General features: G+C 46.4%; 1 long non-coding RNA gene across 1 annotated transcript; it reads right to left on the bottom strand.

The window, feature by feature from the left end:
* Window positions 1–24482: 24482 nt before the first annotated feature.
* Window positions 24483–25267, bottom strand: LOC311254072. Its single transcript, XR_014622182.1, has 3 exons — window positions 25092–25267; window positions 24957–24992; window positions 24483–24610 (listed from the first exon to the last, which is right to left on the bottom strand). It is a non-coding gene; the product is annotated as an uncharacterized lncRNA (long non-coding RNA).
* Window positions 25268–25471: the final 204 nt, after the last annotated feature.

The following is a 25471-nucleotide window of genomic DNA, read 5'->3' as shown; positions in this document are numbered from 1 at the left end:
CGTGCACCTACCTTCTCTTCTGAGAGAAGGTTTTTCTTTTCTAATCCTAACCCCCTAACCCTTCCCCTGAGAGGTGAGTGGGCAGACTACTCACCTTGATCATGGTGCAAAAACGCTATAGACAGTAGTGACATAGTAACAACGGATAAACTTTCTTTGTTTTCACAGAAAAACAGGTACAGAGACTAGTACTAACATAAACAACAAAGTGCAAGTCATACCTACCAGAAATATTGACAAAAGACATCAAAATAGACACAAAGACAAACAGCCCAGATTGGTAGCTCCTCCCACTTGACATTACAACAGGAGAAAAATGGGATTATACTAACAATAAAATCTCAAACTATAAAGATAATAATAAAAGGTTCACTTTTTTCAAGGTTTAAAACAAAGACAACAGAGTTAACATACTGAAAACCTCAAGGAAGAGCTTTTTCCTCCAAAAGATAGAGGGGAGCAGCCACTACATAGACAAAGATACGTGGGAACTAAGGGCTCTCACTTGAGACACAGGAGCAGCCATTTTGAATGCTCCCTCCCCCCACCCTGCTGTTAACACAGGGCCAATCGGGAATACACATAGTCACACTACAATGACATTTTTCCTTCCTTTTTTACAACACTGACATCTCAAAGGCACAACACATGAATCCCACAACAATTTACACTTGTTCTGGGTCTTCAAACATGACAGATAACAGTAAATAAAGCATTACAACACACAAAAACGATTTCCACAGTGTGTGTGGAGAGTAAAGGGGGTGGGACCTCCCACTACCCACAATGCATTGCAGCTCCCTCCACACTTAAACCTTAACAAAAGTGACCTAAAAATAGCAATTTTTACAGGAAATCATCATTTCCTACCAGAAGACAACATAGTGAGTAATTACAATGTAATAACTTGGTGATCGCACAAAAAAAGTGTCATTACATAACACCTCAGAGTGACACCATAATGCAGATGGGGGTCAGTATAATAGACCAGAGGCAGCTAGGCCAGGTCTTTAAATCAGGACATCTGGATAGAAGACCCCCATCTGGTAAATATACACTCACCGGTTTCAATATTGCTGTTTTATTTATGTTTTGCTATGTGCTACCACTCTCTGGGGTTGAGCGGTGTATGGAACACAGAGAGTTGGTCTTTTCCCTTGCCCGGGGTTTATGCTGGGCCAAGGAGGCTGGGCTTTGTCTCAGCTGGCCTTGGTCTTGCATAATCCTGTGGGATGGCTGGGAAGGCACCGCTTTGTCGGGGCTGGTCCTAAGCCATTCTGCAGGATTTCAACCCCTGTTTTGCTGGGCTGGGAATGCTCCACCACTCTCTGTGGTTCTGCACAGCATTTTCTTGGTGCATGTAGCATTGTGTGTTTTTTGCTATGTGTTACCACTCTCTGGGGTTGTGCGGTGTATGGAACACAGAGAGTTGGTCTTTTCCCTTGCCCGGGGTCTATGCTGGGCCAAGGAGGCTGTGCTCTGTCTCAGCTGGCCTTGGTTCTGCATAATCCTGTGGGATGTCTGGGAAGGCACCGCTTTGTCGGGACTGGTCCTAAGCCATTCTGCTGGATGACAACCCCTGTTTTGCTGGGCTGGGAATCTTCCACCGCTCTCTGTGGTTCTGCATGGCATTGGTATGAGTGTAGCAATTTGTCCTGGGGTTTTCCCTTTCAAATGTCTTCAATTGATTTTAAATTCTGGTTTTCTTAAAAAGAGTGAAAATTCTAAAACGGGTCTTTTGCAACAAACTTAAAAAATTGGTTTTTGAGACATTTTCATACAAATGTGCTCACAACGTCCGAATTCTTTGAATATTCCAACTAAAATGGTGCTTTTACAACAAAACAACAAAAAACTCTATCTCTTCAAAATGCAGAAGTGGCTAGTGTAGAGCAGCATAGGAGGGACACACCCCAAAGAAAAGCGCATCTTTGGGTGGACCTTCCTTAGGGGAGAGCGTCTTGTCGTAAGTGGTCGAAACACTCGATGATCCTAAGGCATTCAACTGAGGATGTGTCCCAGTGAGTACAAGACTTGGTTGGGCTGCGATCGGAATCGGACACTCCGGTGTTCCTTTTCCGCGTTTGGAGTTTCGCGGGCAGAAATTGCCCTCGTGCTCTTAAGTACAGACACAACATGTGGCTTTTTCACAACACGCTTGTGATCCAGTTTAAACATCAGGTTGGTCGTCACTGGCCTTCCTTTTGCGCATACTGAGAAGTAGGGATGTCTGTCATGGCGACGTGTGAGGGACCCGTCTGTCCTCGAGCTCTCTTGAACTCTCCACTTGCACCCACCACATTCCTCTCGGGGATTCAGGTGTAAAAGGTGTGCCTGCTGGTGAGGTGTCTTGGGAGTTTGATGGAATCTGACAGGGATGCTGTCCGCCGCTGTTCAGAGTACCCCGCTTAAGCCTTTTTAAGATCCTTTGCTGTAGTTGTCGGACTCCACTGGTGCGGACCACATGGAGGGGATGGCTATAGCGGGGACCGCGCCCAGCTCTGTACACCTCACTTAGCTATGATAATGTTAATTCAAAGTAATCAACTCTAAAAATCAAGTGAAATTACATTTTTCCTAAAAATAGTCACCTACTATATAATTCTGATCTTCTCTCTTTCTTTGTGTTTGCTGTATGTGCTATGTGGTTGGAATTTGTGCAATGTGGTTGTGATTTGTGCTCAGTGATCGACATGCTAGATGATTCTAAAAGACACTCAATTGTGGGGGTGGTCCAGTTAGCATGAGACTTGGCAGGGCTACGATCGGGAAATAACATTCCGCTGTTGTTGTTTCTCCGCGCTTGGAGTTTCGCGGGCAGAAATTGCCCTCGTGCTCTTAAATACAGACATAACTTAGAGCTTTTTGCACGAGTGCTTGTGATCCAGCTTGCGAATTGGGTTTGTCGGTTGATAATGCTGGGGTCCCCACTCAATCCCTGCGGTGCCTGGGGCTGTAATGGCCACTAGGTCTGTGATAAGCGGCACGGGTGTGGACTTACAAGCTGCGCTGACTTACCTTTTGAGCACTGTTTCACGGGACTTGCGCTTAAGCTCGGTTAAGATTATTATTCTTCTTCTGCTGTAGTTGTCAGACTCCACTGGTGCGGACCACATGGAGAGGATGGCTATAGCGGGGGGAATGCACCCTGCTTTGTTCATCTCACTGTACTTACTTACCTGCATTTGACATTGGGCTGCAATGTAAAATTGGCCTATAAGATAATTTCCATACAATCATCTCCACATGAAATTCATAGACATAAATCACTCAGCTCAACAATTCTGGTCTTCTCCTCCTCTTCTTCTTCTTCTTCTTCTTCTTCTTCTTCTTCTTCTTCTTCGCTGCTTTGGATTGATTGTTGACTTACCTGCTCAGTCGCTCTCTTCTATTTTGTCTTGCTCTCTTTTCACTCACTCACTCTGCTTGAAGTCGCTGTGGTTGTAATAATAATTCCAATCAGGATACTTTGATTTGAATATACTAGCCTAGCTTCTAAACTAGCTTTTGGTCTGTGCTTTGATAAATAGGACATCCCAAGTTCACTTTTTCACTTCTCATACTCTCTACTCTCAACTCTTTTCTCCTCTTATATGGTTCATGGAAGCACGCGGGCGGTGGCCTGGGGACAAACATGCGTCGGCCCGTGCCTTGCCGTTGTCTCTCACACAAACCTATGTTGTCGTTGGGCAATGTAGGGAGAGGCTCTGAGTACCTTATCCACTATACCTAACCCGTGCACCTACCGGACTGGATCCGGTTTCTTTAACCCTTACCTAACCCCTAACCCCTAACCCTAACCCTTTTTTTATATCCTTTAGGCACTAAGGAACACAGCTGCACTTATGCACAAACCGATGTGGCCCTTACCCCCTCTCTCCCTCTCCCCTTCCCCTCCTCTTCCCGCCCCCCCTTCCTCTTCCCCCTTCCCACACAACATCTCTCACCACATACACACACACACACACACACATACACACATTACATACATGTGGGTGACGGCTCGTCCTTCCCTGTTGCCCGAGCACCCGAACCTCCCCAGGGAACTAAACAGCACTCAGCCCTTCACCTAACCCTAACCCTTTGGAAGGAAGCATCTACCAGCACAATCCAGCAGGGGTCCTCCTTTCACCATCTCGGCCATTTCTCATCTGGATCCTGCTCTCTCTAGGCCCTACAGGCCAGTCTGCAGGCTTCCCTACAAAATCAAAATAGAAAAAACAAAAGTTATACATTTCTTGTGGTGGTACAATTGTTACTCTTTCATATATACTTACCCATTTGTGTTCCACAGGCATCAAATAACACAGCTGCACCTATGCACAGACCAATGGTATCCAGACTCCTTTCCTTAAAACCCCCCCCAACCCCCCTCTCCTTTTTTCCTCCCCCCCTCCCTCCCTCCCTCCCTCCCCTCCCCTCCCCCTCTCACCACACATACACACACACACCCACACACACACACACACTTACATTGCACACATGTGGACGACAGCTTGTTTCTTCCCTGTTGCCCGTGCGCCAAAACCTCGTCAGGCAACTAAAAATCACACTTTCCTTCACCTAACCCGACCTGGAAATCAAACATCACTAGAACTCTCACCTAACCCTAACCCTAACCCTACCTGTTCTGTATATCAGAGCTGTAGTCAGGAGGCACCTACTAACTCAATCCAGCAGGGGTCCTCCTTTCACCATCTTGAACACTCTTCATTTTGATCCTGCTCTCCTCAGGCCTCACAGGCCGGTCCGCAGGAATCCCCCTTCCCCCTCCTAAAAAATCAACAAACAAAAACAGAAAAAAACAAATGATGTACATCTCTTGTGGTGGGACAATGTCAACCATGTATTTACTTACCTTTTTTATGTTCCCTAGGCATCTTAGAACACAGCTGCACTTATGCACAAACCGATGTGACCCTTACCCCCTTTCTCCCCTTCCCCTTCTCCCTCCCCCTTTCTCCCGCCCCCCTTCCTCTTCCCCCCTCCCACATAACATCTCTCACCACATACACACATTACATACATGTGGGTGACGGCTCGTCCTTCCCTGTTGCCCGAGCACCCGAACCTCCCCAGGGAACTAAACAGCACTCAGCCCTTCACCTAACCCTAACCCTTACTTACCTCTTTTTATACTCTCTAGGCACTAAGGAACACAGCTGCACTTATGCACAAACCGATGTGGCCCTTACCCCCTCTCTCCCTCTCCCCCTCTCCCCTTCCCCTCCTCTTCCCGCCCCCCTTCCTCTTCCCCCTTCCCACATAACATCTCTCACCACACACACACACACATACACACATTACATACATGTGGGTGACGGCTCGTCCTTCCCTGTTGCCCGAGCACCCGAACCTCCCGAGGGAACTAAACAGCACTCAGCCCTTCACCTAACCCTAACCCTAACCCCCTAACCCTTACCCTCTCCTTACCTACTCCCTAACCATAACCCTTCCCTACCCTCACTTTACTTACCCTAACCCCCTTACCTCCCCACCCTCACCCTCCACAACCCTTTAACCCTATCGTTATCCCTCACCTGGAACACTATATGTATTCCTTTTCACTCCTCTGTGACGTCACCGGACCGTTAGCTCCCCTCCATAATTGCTGCTATACCACCCGGGTTCGAAACCTACATACCTCAGTCTCCACTTTAACATCTTCCTTCCACTCTCTCACCCCCCATCTCCCATTTTCTTCCCCTCACTTTACCTCATTACCACTCCGAGGATTCCTAATCTTATTTTAACCTTTCCCTCACACTTCCCACATTACCCTCTTCCCCTCTTTCCCTTCCTCCCCCAGCCATCTTTTCTGGACGTCCTCCCATTCTTCCCTGTGCCCGTGCACCGACCCGATTTAGGAAATCAAACATCACCAGAACCCTCACCTAACCCAACCTTAACCGTGTCCCCCCTCAACCCCATAGTAATATACAAATAGACAGCTATCCCGGCGCCAACTTTTATCATTTCCTCAAGGTTTGCGAGAAAGTCCCCATCAACCCTCAAACACACATGGTGGTCTTCTCAGTGGGCCTGAACAACCGGGAGCAGGACCCCTTCAAAACCTCCATCAAACAGCTCCGCTCACTATACAGACAGGCTCAGACCACCTTCCCCAACGCCGCCATCTATTTCCCAGTGATCAACTTTGCTCTCACCTTACCGGAAGAACAACAGGCCAATCTGAGAGACATTAATGATCAGATCATGTCACATTTCCTGCACATCCCCCCACTGGACCACACTCTATTTCAAACTCAAGCAGATGAAATCCACTGGACACCAGGAACAGCAGCTCGCATTTTTGCCCACTGGTGCCTCTATCTGGGTTTATAAATGGACCTGAGGCTCAACATGCATCTCTCCGGACACAACACATTTCATCTACAGCTACAATAACAAATACCGATCCCCCCACTAGAACTCACTCTTCACCTAGCGCTCACCCGCCCCCACGCGCTCATCGCCCAGCCTCGAAGGCCCCCTCCGTCTCGCCACATCCATCCACTACATCACAGATCACACACAACAATATTCTAAATCTTTCCAAAATTTTCATCCCCACTACAGATCAAATTCACCTTCTACAAAAAGGCCTAACATTCGTTCCCACTCCATCCACTACAGATTATGGGGATCTCCGCAGGGACATCCATCTATATCATCGCCGTATTAAAATCATAGATTATTTCTCAGACGAACCATATCTACATATTCCCTTCACATATCCCTCCACATGGGAACCCGATTGGTCCACCCTCACCCCCACGGTTAAACAATTAATCACGCAAGATATCACCACCCTTCACTCGTACATTCCGGACCCGGACCGCAGAGATAACCTCACCTCACCAGAAAAAATTGCTCTCAAACAACTTATCAACAATCGCAATATAATCATTAAACCCGCGGACAAAGGATCCAAAATCGTCATCATGGACAAACAACAATACTGCTTTGAAGCACACCGGCAACTTCATAATTCGAAATACTACCGTAAAATTCCCTCCACTATCCAACATTACACCCGCGAGAAAATCTGTCTGATCATTATTTGCCTCTACCACAATAAATACATTACAGCTAAACAACTGAACTTTCTCTGCGGCCCGGATGACCCCCGCCCTCGCCTCTTCTACTTATTACCCAAAATTCATAAAGACATTTCCAGCTGGACTGTCCCTGCGGAGATCCCGCCTGGCCGTCCAATAGTTTCAGACTGCGCCAGTATCACTTACAACATTGCGCAATACCTCGACCACTTTTTAGGCCCCATCTCCACTCGCCATCCCTCCTATCTCAAAGATACCTATCATTTTTTGGACACCATCCGACCTATCACTGTCCCTACCGGCTCATTTCTTTTCACCATTGATATCGACAGTCTCTATACTAACATCAATACACACATGGGCCTCCGAGCGGTCCGTAGTGTCTTCAATAATCATCCTGACTCCACTAGACCAGATTCCCATCTACTCAACCTCTTGGAAATCTGCTTAACCCACAACGACTTCACTTTTAACAATAACTGGTACCTACAGACGGAGGGGACCGCCATGGGCCACCGCTATGCTCCGGCCTATGCTAATATCTATATGGGAGCGGGAAGCGCTCAATAAATGCCCTCTACAACCCTCCTTTTTCTTCCGCTACCTGGATGATATCATCGGCGTCTGGCCACACACTCAACCACAGTTCCTTCACTTTGCGCAAATCCTCCATACCCATCACACGGCCATAAAAATTAAACACACCTTGGACAGCTCCTCAGTAAACTTCCTAGACACCACAATCAGTTTTTCCCCTTATTCTCCGACCGAATTATCGATGATATCAAAAGTCTATTTCAAACCCACCGACACACACGCCTTGCTTCACAAAACCAGTTATCATCCTCGTCACACTTTTCCAGGCATCATCAAATCATAAATCCTCCGTTTTCATCACATTTGCTCCCGGGAGTCGGACCTACATTCAGCCATTTCGATTCTCTTTAAAATCCTGCGTCAACGTCATTACTCAGCTCGCTTTCTCCGTTCTATTAAATCTAAAACACTTTCCACACTCACCCCGACTGCTGTAGCGCACAATCTGTCGACCGTCACACAGACATCACATCTGGGGCACCAGTGGGCATGTGCACCGGTCAATAATCATCAACGCGCGCCCCTCGTTCCTCCCCTTCCCTGTCCCCCCTCCCCCTCCTCACAGAACGCACCGACCAAACTCACCCCCCTGATTACAACCTTCTCCCACACACAAAACCGTCTTCATCACCTCCTCAAAAACAATTTTTCATATACACGTGACATACATCCTCCCCTTCATAACTACTCGGTCATCTCAGCCCTCCGAAAAAACCCGAGCCTCCGAGATTTACTGGTTAGGGCAGCCTTCTCCAACCAACCACCCACCCGTACGGAACATCATTGGCGTTTACATTCACAAAAATTCATCATTAATTCCCATAGCAAACGAGGCCAGCCCATCATACAATCACTAGCTCTCACCACACCCAACATCATTTATGCTATCACCTGCAAACGATGCGGACTCATCTACGTGGGGGAGACAGGCAAACCCCTGCTGGTCAGACTGAAACAACATCTGGCCCTGATCAGCAGGGGTCACCCTCAAACCAACCTCTCTCGCCACTTTCAGACTCACTCGGTTGATAACCTTTTCATCACAGGACTGCAGTCGGATCCCAGCTGGACCAGCGGACAACGCAAACGAGCTGAGCACATCTGGATGACCAAACTCAACACCATCTCACCCCATGGCCTAAATTAAAAAACTCTACACTACATTACATTTTTTCACTGGCGCTATCACTCATTCTTCCCCTCCCCCCCCCCCCCCTTTTCTTTTTTCTTTTTTCTTTATTGTTTTTTTATATATATATATATCTATATTTGTGTGTGCTGTTCATCTAGGTTTGGAACAAATCGTATGATGGCCCTTATCCCAGTTATTTATTTTTTTCTCATTATATCATACTTTCTAATAAAACCAGTTTTACTTTACGCATAACAAGTCTCTGTTTGTTGCTTCTGAATATTATGTTTCTACTGACCTTCCTGCCCTAGGTTATACACTGTACCTTTGCCCCGTTATGGAATTGCCTTTATTCCCCCCTCCCCTTACCCTCTACTCTCTTTATTATCATCCTTCTAATTTTTTTTCACTTCTTTTACCCTTCTCCACTATTTATATTACTTTTGTTTTCTTTAATGTCAGCTGACCCAGTGGCATATTACATTAAGAATTACACTGCCGTCTGGATGACCCGGGTTCGCAATCCGGACTGGCTACACATTCTCCCTCTTTTTCTTCCCTTATATGCCTTTCATTTCTACTTTATCCCACCTTGCTTATGTGTTTTACCTCTACCCTAGACACTGTATCTCTACCCTACCCCAACCCTTACCCCCACCCTTACCCCAACCCCCTACCCTTACCCTTTAAAATCCTCCCCTCTCCTAACCCTAATCCAAATTCCTTCCCTTTTTCAAAAACCCCCCGCCGGCGGCGGCTCCACCGACGCACACCCCGGCGTCTCCATCGGTGGATGAAGTAGTGAGACGCCTGGAGAGGGCAAAGGAGGTCATAGTGTTGCTTGTGGGGGAGATGGACATGCTGCAGGTTCTCGTTAAAAATCTGACCCGTCTCCCTCCTCCAAGAGCGCCTGCACCTCCTTCTCCCTCTCCGGTGTCTCCTACTCGTCCCGCCGGTCCAGCACCTCCTCCTCCCGCCGGTCCCAACAGCCCAGAGTCTCCTCCGCCTCCTCCTCCTGCCAGCCCAGGGTCTCCTCCTCCACCTCCTCCCGCCAGTCCAGAGGTTCCTCCTCCCCGCGGACTCTCATCCCCACCCGCAGCAGCATCCACTCCCCTGCCTGGTCCCTCCTCCTCCTCCAAGTCCGGCAGCCTCAGCCCCAACCTGGGTGAGTTGAATTCCTGGAATCAGATGATGTTTGTCCGTAATATGAACTTGTTCAATTCCTGGACAAATGCATACTCTGCCAGGAATCTGAAGTTGTTTTTCCGGAATTTTCTTTTCTTTTCTTTTGTTTTTAGACTTTCTCTTGGACTCCTTTGAGGCGAACCTCTTGGGGCCTAACCAGACCGCGAAAGCCAAGAAAAACGTAAAGCAGCGAATATCTTATGCTAAGAAGTTCCTGCTTTACATGTCCGGTGGGGGCACGGACATAAATAAGAGCCTACTTTTTCTTAACAACACGGTCAAACTCAATGGGTATGTAGCTCTGCTTTGTCCTCTCCAAAACCAAGTGATGGAATTCATTTCCATATTTGCGGAGCTCATGACTTCCATTGTTTCGACCATCAGGTACCTAAATCACCTGAGGACCAAATTGAAGCCCTCGAGCCAGAAACATGTCCTTATCGACATAGAAGCGTTCCTGAGGTTTATCATGGCCTCCTCCATACCTCAGGTTTGCATAACGGGCAAAATCATCGGCTCGATTCTGGAGAGGTTGCGGGGGTGGAAAAAGGGGTTGGGTGCGCAGATTGTAGTCCAAAGGTTGGAATACAAACGGAGAAAATCAGGTGCGTTCCATTGTAGGTTAGAATGGTTGATACTCTTAAATTCTGTTGTCACTGTGTTATTTATGTCGTGTTTTTTTTCCTAAAGATTCTCTGGTGACCCCCGGCCAAATCCTGGCTTACCTCAGGGCGGCCAGGAAGAGACTCCCGAAGGCCATGAGGGCCTTGAAGGGGGATGTCAAGAGCTCCGCCAAGCTGGGCGCGGTGGTGGGGATGATGGTCGGCACGATGGCGGTGTCGACGGGCCACCGGAAGGGCGTGTTCCTTTCAATGAAGGAAGCGGAGGTCCGGCAGGCCCAGCTGTACGGCAAGACGTACACAATCAGGGTGAGTTTGTTTGGTTATTAATGATGACAGTTTCGTGAAGTAGAATACCTGGAATCCATAGTCCCTTTTCCGGAACTTGAACTTACCCACTGTTCACTCACAATCTTTGTCCTCAGTCAGGCGACTGTTCTCGGCATGTGTTTCTGGTAAGCATCGCATGGGGGTCTAATTCCTAGAATGTGACTTTGCATGGAGGTCAAACTCCTGGAATGAGACTTTGCCCCCGGTTCTCATCGAAACTTTCCCCCAAGTCATGCACCTATCCCGGGCGTGTGTCTTTGGTACTTACAGCATGCAGGTCCGATTCCTGGAAGTCGATCTACCGTAACTTGCTTTACAGTAACATTTCTTCTGCTTCTTACTTTCCCAGGTCATGGATCACAAGACCGTCGGGGCGTTCGGGCCGGCCATGGTCGGGATTTCGGAAATCGAAATGTTCCAGCTCCTCCGGTTTTCAAAACTGCGCAAATTCCTCCCCGGCTTCCACATGAAGCCAGACACTCTGTTCTTCAACCGGGCCGGGGCGGAGATGTACAAGCTGGGGGACTACTTCACCCGCAGGTGGACCGACCTTGGGCTGCCAGGGGCCCCCACGCTGCGGGACATCCGCACGGCCGTGGCAACAATGGTATGTCAGTCTTATCAATAGTGTCTATTCCGGAATAACGACGTGAGGCTATAATGTACCCTGATATGCATAAAATGATAAAATGTTCACCTACTCTCCTACAGGCGGACAGAATGCTCTCCCCGGAGGACACCCTCCTCGTTAACAACAGCATGTGCCATGACCCGAAAACCGCCAAGAGGTTTTATGTCATGGGGGAGAGGACCCCCAAGGAGGTTATGAAGGTCCGGCTCTCCATCCTGCGCGGCCTCCTGGACTGGGCGGATCCTGTCACAAATACCGGTGAGCCTTTCAATATGTAATGATAGCTCTGTAGCCAATGCACATTATTGTTTGCTAGCCCTAACCCAAATTCATTTCTTCTAAAATCATCATAAAGAGGAGAGCCAGGCAGGGGCGGCGGAGCAGAGCCAGGCAATGCGGGAGGAGGAGAGCCAGGCTCCGGCAGAGGTGATGGAGGTAGAGCCGGAGGTAGAGCCAGAGCCACAACCACAACCTGGGCCTTCCAGAATTACGACGCTGACTGACTCAGAGTCGGACTCGGACTCCTCCACCTCCTCGTCATCTTCCCGGACATCGTCGTCGTCCAAGTCAAGTGACAATTAATATGTGAATAATGTCTAAAGTGTAATAATGAATAAAGTCTTGTTGTATTTTATTTGCAATTTATTTGTATTTAATTTCATTTATAGAATTCTGTAAATAAAAGACTGTTTAAACAATAATGTTTCATTCATTACCATAGAGGTTACATTCCTGTGAGGTGACCATACAGACCTTTAGCTCTTAAACATACTGGGTAGAGTAGCACATATCCCGGGCATGTATCTTAAATACTTACCGCATAGTGGTATTATTCCTGGAAGGTGATCACATCCACGGTTCACTCTAAAAACATAGCGGGCATAGAAGCACCTATCCCCGGCATGTATCTTAGATATTTTTCCGTATGGTGGTCAACTTCCAGGAGTTATACTTTACCCACGGCTCTCATCGGAACCTTCCCCCGAGTCAAGCACCTGTCCCCGGGCATGTGTCTGAGGTATGTACCGTATGGAGGTCCACTTCCAGGAGTTATACTTTACCCTCGGTTCTCATTGAAACCTTCCCCCGAGTCAAGCACCTGTCCCCGGGCATGTGTCTGACATATTTACCGTATGGAGGTCCACTTCCAGGAGCTACACTTTACCCCCGGTTCTCATTGAAACCTTCCCCCGAGTGAAGCACCTGTCCCCGGGCATGTGTCTGACATATTTACCGTATGGAGGTCCACTTCCAGGAGTTATACTTTACCCCCGGTTCTCATTGAAACCTTCCCCCGAGTCAAGCACCTGTCCCCGGGCATGTGTCTATGGAGGTCCACTTCCAGGAGTTATACTTTACCCCCGGTTCTCATTGAAACCTTCCCCCGAGACAAGCACCTGTCCCCGGGCATGTGTCTGAGGTAGATACCGCATGGTGGTCATCTTCCTGGAAGGTGATCATATCCCCGGTTCACTCTAAAACATAGCGGGCATAGAAGCACCTATCCCCGGCATGTGTCTGAGGTAGATACCGCATGGTGGTCATCTTCCTGGAAGGTGATCATATCCCCGGTTCACTCTAAAACATAGCGGGCAGAGAAGCACCTATCCCGGGCACGCTTCTTAGATACTTACCGCATGGAAGTCCAATTCCGGAAAGAGTACTTTGGTTAGGCCCAACTCCAGGAAGTCAAACAGATAGAAACAGCGACACCTTGTGGCCGTTCAGTAGATTACGTCAAGTGTTTTTTGAACGTGTAAAAAAAATACAAAAAAGGATTTTAATTCATCCAAAATGACATTTTTGAGATCTCCTAATTCAGAAGTATCTGTCATATTTTTCCCATGTCATTATTTTACTTTTTGGTCGCAATCGTGGAAGCACTATGTTAGCATACGAGATTTAGTACCTCGCCATTGGAAATGAATGGAGTGCGGGATAGCGCATTAGCCGACCCGTTGCCCACGAGCTAATTCCCCATACACAATCATTGGATTCGGTTCCACAATATCGGCCCCAATTCCTGGAAACTAGCCGCGGGAGTCTAACCCTAATTGCGATCCTAACCCAAATTGTGGTCCTAACCCTAACCCAAATGGTGGTCCTAACCCTAATTAATTTAGACCCTAGCCCAAATGGTGGTCCTAACCCTAATTAATTTAGACCCTAGCCCAAATTGTGGCACTAACCCTAATCCTATGTTCTAAACCCTATTTGATTAACCAACCCTACCCCTAAAACCAAACCCTAGATTCAGCCCGCAAATTGACTTGCGAGGTCTGACAACCCAAGTAGGGTTACACTATTTCCGTATATAGCCAAATAGGCAAAATTAATATATACGAGGTACTTAAGGATTATTTAATCGCCGGTTGAACACAAACGATGGCAGTAGGTAAAGGGAAAAGAAATCTAATAGGGATAGACATAGGAAATAAGGGATAGAACTAAATTCATTAATATAAATTCATATATACATTTAAAAACAATTTGATACTAATTCATGGGGACATTGGACAATTCATACGGTTAAAATCAGTTTAAAAACAAGCTAAAAGACAATTAAGTTCATTTGGAAAGACAAATTTTATTGACATTTATAAAGACAAATTGATCAACATAAATATACAATACAAATGGATAATATACATTGGATAATTCTTAGGGCATAAATAAGTTAAACAAAACAAGCTTAAAAGACATAACAGTTCATTGGACAAGGATAAGTTAAACATAACATTTTATTGGACAAGTTAAATACAACACAACAACAGAGTATAAAAGGGAGACACATAACAACATTATTCAGTTTGGCACAAACCATGGAAGGAGCAACACCAATTAGGAACTTACCTGTATGTCGGGCCAGCCTGAAGAAGTCCAAAATAGGACGAAACGTCGCGAGGGCCTAAAAAGAAGAGACATACAGAAGAAAACAGGTTAACCAAGACAAAATATGGGTGGGAATTAATACAAAAAGCCAAACAATAAAAAATATAAAAAACCTAAAAAAATAGAAAAATATAAAAACAATTAAAAAAACTATAAAAAATTAAAAAACGTAAAAAATGGATTACAAAACCTAAGTGCAAGAAGATGGGGATGGGGTACTTACCTGTCCGCAGGGTGGAGAGCGCATCCACGGGAACCACGGAAGTGGTGCCCGTTTCTAACCCCTCACCTAACCCTTTTTATTACCTTATTTACAGACTCTTGCAACACCTTCTATATACATACACACCAAATCACACACATTTACTCCACAAACACATAGTTATACATACTGACACACATCAATCATTTACAGATTCATCCCAGATAGGACTCCCTGGGGACGACCTCCCACTCTTCCCTGTGCCAGTGCACTTACCCTCTCCAGGTATATAAATCCTATTTAACCCTTACCTAACCTCTGACCTCTGATGTGGGCCGTAACCCTAATTTTTTTTCTCCTGGCCTCCCACCTGATCTGGCCCTTTAACACCCTATTCGACCCACCCAAAATTTCAATCATCTAATTACACCCAGGAGACAGACATTTATTTCCCACACAATTGACAGAGACTCTAAAACAAACAATTCAGCTAGATCAAAAGCACAGACAATTAGCATAGATCAAAGACACTAATTCGACCACATCAAAGGAAAACGGAAACAATTAATTGGACCGGCCCATCTTCAAACGATCTCAAGCCTGGTGAGCTCAGAGGCTCCAGATTAGCGCTTCCTAGCGATCAGTCAGCCCAGATTGGAATTTGAGCCCGGAGGGTACCCGTTGTGCGGGGGGCTGTCCTTGCGGGGTTCGCGAGATCTCACCCCTCACCCCACTCCACACCACCTCCATTTGCTCTCGGACTCGCATGTCGCGCCACGCAGACAGTAAGCTAGAGATATTAAAACACACAATTTTGCCTGAAGAAGGTCTTTTTCAAGACCGAAACGTCGCTACAGCTTGAAATAAAGCTTTCACTTTTCCACGGACCATCACGACTCTATTCTTTAAAGACCACAGTGAGTTTTTCAGCTAGTTTTGTGAATGAGCCGCGTGTAATGGCGGACCGCAGACACGATGCTGAGTGGACAGTGGTCAACTACGGACGCAGACGCCGAGGTCGTCTGGTCAACAGCCCTCCACGGGTTAGTAATCGATCCTACTACTACCACCAATATGATCAACAATACTGTGACCAGTGCAGTTACGCTGCAGTCACCAGGACAGGTGCCCCACGCGGGGCGGTGACCGAGGCCTCTATCGCGGCCCACGGGACCGCGGCCTCCACCGCACAGCACCCGTCCAGGCCTGGACGGGCAACAGAGGACAGAACAGGTATGTCAGGACACCCAGAGGACCCCGACGGGACCCGGTGACCACCGCTCCTCTTTCCACTGATCCAGATTTCACTCTCAAGACACGCATAATCCACAGAATCATTAAAGCCACGCATCATCTGGACAATATCACCGCATCTCAACCACCAGTCACTATAGCCAAAATGATGCACAATTTGGCCACTGCTATCAAACCAGCAGCACCAAACCCCAAAACACTGTCACTGATAGATGGCAATGCGAGACAGTGGGCTCACACCACCACAATCATCCTCCGTGACCACTATGAGGATTGCATGCAAAATGACATTCAGATTTTGATCCAAATGGGTGTGATTGAATGGCAGCAGAACTTTGAAATAGCCTCAGCTTGGGCTAGACGGCACTTTGGCCGCCGTATTAGACAAGAGACACTTGACAGCACATATGCCACATTACTGCAGAGACTCTCCACAGACGTGTCACGCCTTTGCTAGGATCCCAGATACAGACACCAACTGGCAGAATTAAGCTGTTTATTAGAAGTTGTGAGGTGAGGGAAAGGGGGAGCGATGGGCTGGAGAGTGGGTCCAGGGGGAAGACAGCGGCTGGGGGGCTGGAGGTGATGGCTGGGGTGGCAGGCAGACTGGGAGTCAAGAGGACGGGCTGTTGGGCAGGCAGGAAGGCAGGCTGGCAGGCAGGCAGGCGGGGCAGGAACTGCAGCAGGGAAAGGCAGCAGTTAGAATAAGTACAAAAAACTTTCTATCAGAAATTCTGAGGCTTGGCTTGGCTAGAACGCGACCACGACAAACCGTGTGGACTGAATGACGATCCGGCAGAGACTGACGGTTGAGGCAGGACTGAAGTGCCGACTGGGTGATGAGCTGATGGGAATCAGGTTGCTTGATTGCAGCAGCAGGGCAGGTGTGGAGTGGGAGGCAGGCAGGTCCAGGAGAGGTGACAGAGTGCAAGGGGGAGGGGGAAGGAGACATAGACATACAAACAGATAGAGCGACAAAACAAAACAGACCAACATGCAACACAAACTGTCAGGGCGCTGGCCTTGTGACAAGACGAGCACCCGGACCCAGATCCGGACATCGACGGAGGCTGTCAAACGCCCTGTGACTGTACACAGCGGCAGCCAGACGACGGATGATCCGCCGCCGCAGCCCACGGCGCACCGTCCCACCGCAACACAGACAGAGCCGCGACCCAAACCAGCGCCAGCTCCACGCCCAACCATCGTCACGGCACAGGTACATGCTCCACCGAGCTCCCACCCGTGGCAGACCTCCACAGCAGCACCATCCGTGCAGCCCACGACCTCCACAGCCGCGAGGACGCAGCAGAGGGAAAACCAGCCCCGCGACTCACAGCTGATCATGGAGCTGACGTCATCATCATCTCCCATCCTCCCCCTTCATCCTCCTCTCCTATTCTCCCTCTCTCTTTCCCTTCTCCTCCTTCTCCTCCTCCACTCGCACTTTTTGACTCCCCCTCTCCTTTCTCCACTCTCTCTCTCCAACCTGCTCTCCTTCCCACTCGCCCTCCTCCACAGACTCTGCCCAAGGAGTGGAGACCTGCACGGGTCACAAAACTGGCTCCTCACCCTCCCACCGACCCTCCACCTCCCATTGATGACCTATTACTGGACATTTCCACAGACCTCAACCTGTCACCCATGAGCAAGAGGTTGACAGCAACCACCACACCCCCCCACCAGCTACCCCAGGGGGGGCCTCTCCCCAGGGCTTCACACAAGTCACGTGAGTCCATTCAGAGCAGACTGAGCTTTGCCCCACCCAAGACTAAAGCTTGATTTATGCTTCTGCGTCGCGGCGACGGCGTAGCTACGTCGTCGACGCAGACCCCTACGCGGACCCTGCGCCGTAGCCTGACGTGCGCCTCCAAAAAATCCTGACTACGCGTCACGTCGACGCGTCGAGACGCGAACGGCAAGGACTGGGATTGGTCCGCTCAGACCGTCTTTCCGGCAGTTGCTTTTCCGGTCAACAGTATAACAACACCGCCAGTTACTTCTGCTGCTTGCATGCTTGTCTCCTATTGCTTGTGAACTCCGTGCTTTGTGAGATCCCAGCAGGGCAGGAGGAGTATTGGTGTTGTGCAGCATGTAGCTTGTAAGCCCCACACTGTGACCAGAATGCTACACAGCATATCCGCTCTGACCGCAACTGCAGTGCAAGAGAGCAAGAACCCCCCGAAACCAACCCCCCACCCACCCCCCCTCGCGGCTTGGCGGTGAATTGCAGACCAACGCGTTCCCTCGACGCAGAACTTCGAATGCTCAATGACGGCGTCGGGTCGACGACGTAACTACGCCGTCGCCGCGACGCAGAAGCATAAACTAGGCTTAATACACCACACACATCCACACGCAGGCCCACCAGGCACATCAACACTACTAACAAGACCAAAGACTGGGGTCTCACAGCCAGAAAAAAGTGGCTTATCATAGGTGACTCTAACATTGCCAGATTTCCTCCCTTCCAACAGACCGACCTGCAAATTGACAGTTTCCCAGGAGCCACTTTCCGGCACGCCGAGGTCATCCTCGGAAAAACCGAGATCTGTGTAACAGTCCAAAAACTTATTTTATCCTTTGGCATGAACAATAGAGCACAGAAGGTTAATGAGACCACCATTAAACAATTACAGAGAGCAGTGAGGATGGCCAAAATGGCTTTCCCTCAGGCTCAAATCATCCTGCCTGAAATTAACTTTTCCAGAACTCTTCCCCACCAGGAACAGGACAATCTGAGACGCCTCAACGGCTACATTACCACCAACCACCACTTCATTCCAGCTCTGGCCAGAGGGATCTTCACCACCGAGAAGGATGGCGTCCACTGGTCACACTCGACGGCCAAGCAGATCCTGGATCACTGGCTGCAACATTTAAAATAAACCTCCCCGTGAATATTGTCACGCAGACGGGGTACAAAAATGTGATTAATCTGTGTCAGAATTTTACCTTGACAGCAGCTCAGTTTGCTCTACTCAGCAAGGGTCTCAATTTCATCCCCTCTAAAGGCAGCAATAAAAACATGAGAGAACAAATTAGATGGGATATTCAACAATATCATAGAAGATTAAAATTAGCCACCTATTTTGAACACAAACCGGACTCTGAACGTCCACCTTTCACTCCCAAATCCACTTGGGTCCCTCCCCCAGGTAAACTGCCTCCTGAACTCGCCACTGCCATAAATGCTGACCTTCAGCACTTTCAAACCAAATTTAAAATTGGCTGGACCGAGCAGAACCTCACAACTGTTGAGTTTGAGGCTCTCTTCTCACTTTGCAAAAACAAAAATGTCATCATTAAGCCAGCAGATAAAGGCAGTGCAGTGGTGCTGATGGACAGAGAGCAGTACCTGTGGGAGGGATACAGACAACTCAATGATAAAAATTACTATTCTAAATTGACTACACCTATCTACAAAGACACTATCCCTATTATAGACAAGATTATACAATCTCTGTACAATAAGAAATTCATTAATGCCAAACAAAAGGCCTACCTTATGGGAGACACTGAACCCAGTCCAAGATTATTTTACATGCTGCCCAAGATCCACAAGGACCCCTCTGAGTGGAGCAAACCTGGGGAAATCCCTCCAGGGAGACCCATTGTTTCTGATTGCAGCAGTGAAACCTATTTCACTGCTGAATTTATTGACTTCTATCTCAATCCTCTCTCGACCAGGCATGCCAGCTACATTAAAGATACATATGATTTCATAGATAAGATTAGACAAATCCAAATTCCAGCAAATTCCTTTATATTCACCATGGACATTGATAGCCTTTACACAAACATTGACATCCAAGAGGGCATACAAGCCATAAAAAACATCTTTCTAAAATACCCGGAAATTAACAGACCGGACAAAGAACTCCTACAATTACTGGAAATTAATTTAAAAAGGAATGATTTTGAATTTAATGGGGAGTTCTTTCTTCAAATTAAGGGCACTGCTATGGGCAAAAAATTCGCACCAGCCTATGCCAATATCTTCATGGCTGAATGGGAATCATCAGCCTTGGCCTCCTGCTCCAAAAAACCTCTGCATTATTTCAGGTTCCTCGATGACATTTGGGGTATTTGGGCCCACTCTAGAGAGGATTTTGATGTATTTCTGCACACTCTTGGCACCCACAATCCATCCATCGGTGTCAAATCCAACCTCAGCCCTTCTTCGGTGGATTTCCTGGACACAGCCACATTCAAGGGACCAGATTTTCAACACAGTCTCAAACTGGACATTAAAGTTTTCTTTAAAGAGACAGACACACATGCTCTACTCTTTAAATCTAGTTTTCACCCTAAGCACACCTATGCAGGCCTGGTCACAGAATCTGCACCAGAGAGGAGGATTTCAGAGCAGCCACCAAACTGCTATTCTCGGCTTTGTCCACTAGAGGCTACTCTAGGACCTTTTTAAGGAGGATCCTCAATACATTTAAACAGACCAAGCCTGCAGAGGTCAGCTCTCTTCTCCCTTTAATCACCACATACTCTCCATCCACAGTTCAATTGGCAAGATCTATTAAATATAATTTCGACCAATTTGTAGAAAAATCCCAAATTCTAAAAGACCACAGGATAATTTCGGCCTATAGGAAAAACAAGAATTTACAGGACATCCTAGTCAAAGCCAAACTCAAGGCACACACTGACTCTAGACCCAAGTGGCACGGAGAATTTTTTAAGCACCGACCCTGGGTGCGCAACCAACACAATCAGGAGGTTTTTAAGACCTATGACTATGGTAATGTCCACCTTAAAAATTGTGTTTATCTAATTCAATGCAAAAAATGTGGCATACAGTATGTTGGTTAGACAGGCAGTACAATGTTAGTACGTTTCACACAACACAGACATAATATTTTGAAAAAGAATAAAACACACACTCTTTTGGTACAACATTTTATTCTACATGATTGGTCTTCAGTTCCCGCCACTGTCCTACGGTGCAACCCCAGGTGGTCCATAGCCCAAAGAAGGAGAGTAGAGAGACTCTGGATCCAGCAATTAGGCACTCGCACACCGGGAGGCCTTAACGAGAGGATGGAGGTCCCGTTGTCGTCGCTCGGTTGATGGCCTGCGCATTTAATGTTGACGCCTCTGGCGTTAACATTCAATTCCCCCTAACCTAACCCCTAAACCTAACCCTAACCCTGTGACAGGGGACCAGCGCAGAAGACAGGAGAGGTTATCAATCAGTAGATTGCGGAACGAGGAGCCTTTAGCCCTCAACATAGCTAAAATTAAAGGGAGAAAAAATGTTAATGCTATGATCATGCTGCCTGAGAAGAGTTGCAATAAAGTGCTACTGTGACTAATGTGTATGCTTGTGTGCTGTCTTTTTTTATTGTGCATAGTTTTTACCACTATATATATATATATATATATATATATATACATACATACACACACTATACATTTTGGTCAATACTCACCTGCCCTCAACACTAGGGCTTGAGTCAGGAGGTCCTACCCAGCTTCATCCAGCAGGGGTCCTCCTCACACCTGCATCTTGCTTTTTAAAGGCCCCAAAGGCCGGTCTGTAGGCTAAAGATAAACAGATAAGAAATGTAAATGTGGTGGGTGGGAGGGAGTCATGCTATGCAGGGTCAAGGTGAAGTCTGAACAAGTGAGTATTGGGTCTTTTGCGGAAGCTGGCGAATGACTCTGCTGTCCTGACATTGGTCAGAAGTTCGTTCCACCACTGGGGCGCCAGAACAGAGAAGAGTCGCAACTTCACTGAGTGACCTTTGTTTTCTCTCAGCGCTGGCGGAACCAGTTGGCCAGCTGATGTAGTAGAGCAAAGTGCTCGCATTGAGGTGTGTGGTCTGACCAGTGTTTGGAGGTAGATGGGTGTTCCGTTGACGGCCTTGAAGGCCAGCACCATCGTCTTGAATCGGATGCGGCTGCAACAGTCCAGCCAAGAGCGAGTTGCAGTAGTCCAGCGTCCAAACCTGATGGTTTGGATTCAGCGGTGACCCCATCTGAGGGCAAATGATGCACTTATATTTATTGTTCTTTACACACCCCGGTTGCTACATGGTAATATAGAGTGTACATTATGATTAGCCTGTTTTGTTATTAAATAATATATTTTCCCATATATATTTTTATTTATTAATATCCACAGAATATCATATATCATGCTTTACTCAAGTTTACATTATATTATTTTCCTTTTTTATGATTTTCCTTGATTTATGCATGTTACATAGCAATATAGTTTTCTTGTGTGTTCTCCTTATGTTTGAGAAGGTTTTTGAGTTGTATTATGATTTTGTTTTGCATGCTGTAGCACTTGTCGGACCAGTGACCGTGCGGGGCCACGATCCACCCCCAACCACCTTTGCTCCAGATTTGGGGTTCACCACTGACAAACGTTTGTATTTTGCTACTCTATAGGCTTCAAACTACACCGCTGCACTCATGCACAATCTAACTGACCTCTACTTCACTATGGGTAGTGTGGGTATGAGCAACCTTATGCAGGCCTCTGCAACAGTGCACTTGACCCACACTTGTGGCAATTCAAGAAACACCTACTCTGACCTAACTCTAGCCTTATCCACCACTTGGATCCATCACTTTAAGGAGTTGCCGTTGTTGAATTCAAACAAAGTCGCTGGTCGTCACATCTAACACAAACCTGCAGCTGCCTCTTCTAGCTGCTATTAGTTCCTCAAAGGATGCTGATTTGTTAAACCTTTGTGTGTTCGGCCACAAAGTCATAGCTTGACGCCTGGCAAGATGGATTTTTGAGATCAAATGATCGTGTGATCTTGCGAAACCAGCTTTCTCTCAGGGTAACTCTGTGTGCATCTTGACTATGTTGTACCTATGTTTGAAGGTCAAAGTTCATATTTTTATGAAAGAATATGTCATGGTTCCGAAATTAAACTAATAAACCAATAAAGTAATAAAAGATCCGTCAGTCATGGCTGCTAGTTAACCAGCCGCTCAGCATTTCCACTTGTGTCGGTGTGTTGCCACTGCCACCGCCTCGTGTCGGTGTATTCCTGCTCCCTGCACGGCCACTAAGTGCAGGTCACTCACTCGAATCGAGGGTCGAAGGACAGAGGGTGTCGTCTCTGTACAGATTGTAAAGCCCTCTGAGGCAAACTGTGATTTGTGAATTTGGGCTATACAAATAAAATTTGATTTGATTTGATTTGATCTGTGAATTTCATCAGTCTGCAAAATTACTGTGATGACTCACACAGTCATAGGTATAACGTGTGAAAGGATGCAGCCTTGTGGCACTTTTTATGTTCTCAAGTGCTGCTCGTGGATGACAGTGGTCCCTTTTGAATGAGTAAGCTAAATATCTACCATATGCATAGCTTGAAAATGCCAGTATCAGTAAACTGATACAGTAGATTTTGTCTGACAATACTAAATACAAATAAGAAATTAAAAATAATACATATATTTACACGAAAAATGATGTGATTTCTTGATGTGAACCTAATGCCAATAAGCCCTAATTTTAAAAGTCAAATTTGGTCGCTCCATATGCCACTTTTAAACATTTCTGATCGGCTACAACTACATGGTTAGGTTAAAGGAAGTGAGGTTAAAGGAAACTAGTTCCAGGTGTGGAGCTAAAACAATTTGTACTCCCATCCAGCTATCCAGACCTCTAATCCTTTCAGTTAGTTTCTGCAATATGATAACGCTGTTACTGAATGTTAACATTTGTTTTAATCTCAAATCAGTTTGAGAGAGTTATTCCTGTCTTTTGATGCTTGCCAGAGTTTGATGAGTGCATAGGTAGCTGTCCAATGCACTTGTGTCACCTTTTATCCCTAACAGATGAGTGGCTTTCATGGTGTTAAATTAAGAAAGGGGATAAGCCTATTTCAACACATTAGCATGCCACCCTTACGTCAGTCTATAATCTAGTGAATGATTAACACAAGTTTATAGCAAAGTCTGCCATATGTGTATTGTCTATCCACATGAAACAAACCATTTTCTTTCAAACTCTGATACAGTTTTAGCCATTTCAAGACATTCAATACATTTTCTCCCAGTTCTAAGACTGTGAAGATACCAATAACAACCTTGATTTCTTTAAAGAGGAGTTACCATTTTACATGAGCAGATGCATTAATGCCTTTTTAAAAAGAAAAAGTCTGGAATTGCAGTTATCATATTTGACATTTTATTGGTAAAGTTTCACATATCGTGTACATAGTACATGTGGTACATCAATTGCAAAATAAATAAATAAATACATAAATAATTGAGAACTTCTTGCAGTGTTACTAAAATCACATTTCAGTGCAGTGTGTACTAAAAATAAATAATGATAAATTAGAGGAAACATCTGTAGAGTCTTCACTTTTTCTGGTGTTGTTGATTGTCAAAGACTTGAACCAATGTCTCGGCGGCCTTTACAAACTTTGCAAACTCCCCATCGACTGTCAGGGTAAAGTTGCAGGTTGCCTGTGTCTGATGAGAGAAGGCTGATTTAGTACTGGATCATGCATTTTGAGCGAGGAACTTGAATCTAAATAATTTATAAGGAAATATAACTCTGTGGATACTCACTTGTTGCGTGCACCTTGTTAGTGTCTCCTTAGTCAGGTTAATGGCAAGTTGGGAATCAGCATTGTCTCTGTCACACTTCCCTCTGGCATCTCCAAACCCTTTCTCAAAGTAAGCCAGGGCTGCTGCAAAGCACTCGGTCCGCTAAAGACGCATGAAAAGTTTCGGTCACACTTCAGTGATCGAAATCAACATATTTGAGTGTTGTAGGCATAAAGTTAAAACGGATCCAATTGATGTTCAAAAGCTGATTGCAGATGTTGGTGTAAGGGTTTGATTTACTGTCAGATAGAGTGGTTGGCACTAGGATTGCTAACAAATGCTTGAGATAGGCAGTCTCTCAAAATAAATAAAAAATAAGTGTGGTGATGTTAGCACAGTTTCTGAGGTGTTATAAAAGCCTTTTTGACAGGTTTGGGTACTTCAATCAGCAGAAGCTGCATCTACATCCCAAATGACAAGTTACACCTGCTCTGCAGTGAACTCTTACCTTCTCATTTGTTGGATAAGTGAAAGTCAAGTTTTCCTAGAAGAATTTGGAGATAAAGAACAAAGTCAGTATTCACTTTCAGTCGAAGCTCAGAGCTGAAGCACAAACCCAGCTTTTTAACATATAATAACTTACACATTTGACACCTTGTAGATTCTCAAAGAACAGGTCATCCATGCTGCAATGGACAGGTGCTGGTTTAGGGTTAGGGTTGCTGGAATTGACAGGTGCTGCTTGAAGATATCCTACGAGAAAAAACATCCAGAGGGCAATTCTGAAACACTGGTCCATATTTAGCTTTTGAAAAGTTTGAGTGCCTTTGTCCTGTAGAGATGTAAAATAGTACTGTTTGTCAGTCACTTGTGATGCCCTCTTGTGCAGTTTGCTGATTTATAGGGTGGAGCTAAAAAAAACAAAAAACGAGTGGGCTAGTAAAGGTGTGTTCTTGTAGGAACAGTTTATTTTTTCCAATTAATCATGTAGCATTAATCATGTAGCAATTTTCCCTTATGAAC

Source organism: Pagrus pagrus (assembly GCF_965226575.1).
Source record: "Pagrus pagrus genome assembly, contig: HAP1_SCAFFOLD_248, whole genome shotgun sequence".
NCBI classification, from domain to species: Eukaryota; Metazoa; Chordata; class Actinopteri; order Spariformes; family Sparidae; genus Pagrus; species Pagrus pagrus.
Note: the sequence above shows the minus strand (reverse complement) of the source record. Positions and strands in the feature narration are given on the sequence as shown.